The sequence below is a fragment of the Zingiber officinale genome, chromosome 11A (assembly GCF_018446385.1).
Source record: "Zingiber officinale cultivar Zhangliang chromosome 11A, Zo_v1.1, whole genome shotgun sequence".
In the NCBI taxonomy this organism is placed as follows: domain Eukaryota; kingdom Viridiplantae; phylum Streptophyta; class Magnoliopsida; order Zingiberales; family Zingiberaceae; genus Zingiber; species Zingiber officinale.
In genome coordinates, this window is record NC_056006.1 from 11,890,287 (window position 1) to 11,892,315 (window position 2,029).

The window sequence follows — 2,029 nt, forward strand, 5'->3', positions numbered from 1 at the left end:
GGGGGGGTGAATATCGATTCGAAAATATCGAGTATAAACGCAGCGGAAAAGTAAAATAGACACAATGGTTTTACTTCGTTCGGAGCCTGTGACGACTCCTACTCGAAGGCCCGTGGTCCTTGACCACTTTCGTTGGGCAATCACTAGCAATTCGAAATGATGATTACAAAAGAACCGTACAGGGAATGCTACTGTAAACTGAAAATAAATACCGACAAACAGGGAAAAGAACGGAGCGTAGTGTCAGAGCTTTGTTGGCGTCGCACTGAACGTCGAGCAGCAAGACTAGCAGTAGAAGAGTCCTCAGCTTAATTGATTCATTCTGAAGCTCCTGCCTGGGGCTTCTTTTATATGTTGTTCCGGGCGCCTGGATTCCTTCCGGGCGCCTGGAATGTGACGTAACTGCTCAAACCGAGATGCTCCACGTGGCGACGACTTGGCTGGATAGAATTCGCCTTCCGGGCGCCCGGATCCCCTCCGGGCGCCCGGACCACTTTGTTCCAGAAAACTCCCTTTTCCTGCAAAATAAAGTTAGTCTGAGGCAAATATACATCCTGTAAGACAGATTGTTAGCACAGTTAAAGTTCAACAGATGGATAAAAAGAGTATGACTTAGATTCCGTCTTTCCGAGACCGGAATCTAGTCACGATCTCGACTTAGACATCCGAAATGGATCTAAGCCGGATCGACACCTAATGTCCCCTTCCCGGGAACACGTCCTCACAGTCACTCCCCTCCAGTGACTTACCTTACTTACCTGTCAGACGTCCGGTCAGCCCGTCGACCCGTCTGGACTTCTCGCCAGCTATCCGGTCAGCCCGTCGACCTAGCTGGACTTCTCGCCAAGCGTCCGGTCAGCCCGTCGACCCGCTTGGACTTCTCGCCAAGCGTCCGGTCAGCCCGTCGACCCGCTTGGACTTCTCGCCAGCTATCCGGTCAGCCCGTCGACCTAGCTGGACTTATCCTGTACACTCGATCAGAGTGTTAGATAACAACGAACCTAACTTAACCTGATTTGTCATTCATCAAAACCTGAGTTAGACCGTTAGTGCTAACTGCACCAACAGATCCGTCGACAGAAGAACAAGATTTTCATAATCGAACGGATCAAATCACTGCAAATAAGGAAGGAATAGAAGATCCACCGACAGATAGAAGGATCAGTCGACGGATGGGTTTAGTCGATGGAATAAGACCTATAAAATAAGCTCTCAAACTCTTAACTAAATAGAACTTCGGCCTTCTAATTTTCTACCACGCTCATTCTGTGCTCATGCAAGTTGCAACTACTACGATATCGAGAGGCTTCTGACAACTTATGCTTCTTCTTATATTCATTATTGTTGGTATATTTATTTTTACTTGCACATTGTATTCATATTTGTAATATCATTTTCTCATTTAGTGGATTGTTCAACGAAAGTGATCAATAATCATGGGTCTTGGAGTAGGAGTCGTCAAAGACTCCGAACTAAGTAAAAAATAGACTTGTCTTTCTCTTTTTACTTTATTCCGTTATATACTCTAAGTTTTTACGAAAGAAAGGAAAAGTTTTTAAAACTTTCACGCCCTCTCTCGTTCTTTCACAATCCAACATTTATTTCTTATTTTCATCAGGAAATTCTCCTTAAATGCTTACCTAAGCACTTCAGAGTGTAAGGATAGTTAAATTGACTAAATGTTGCTTAATGGATTGAAAGTAAACTATTTCATCCAAACACAATAACTCCTAATCGATTAGTTTTGGTTACCAATCAATTCTGGCCTATGCTAATCGATTGACTTGAGTTGTAAATCGATTACCGCATGTGACAATCATTGGCAATAGTACATAATCGATTGGCGAGTCTAATTTTCAAATTCAAATTTTCACTGAAATTCAGAAACTCACAAGTAATTATATGATATTCAAAAAATCATGAAACTTCATATATATATTACTTATGTCATATATCATAGGAAAAAAAAATTCTATGAAAATAAGTCCTATTTTTAAAAATAATACAAAATTAGAAATTATTAAAAACA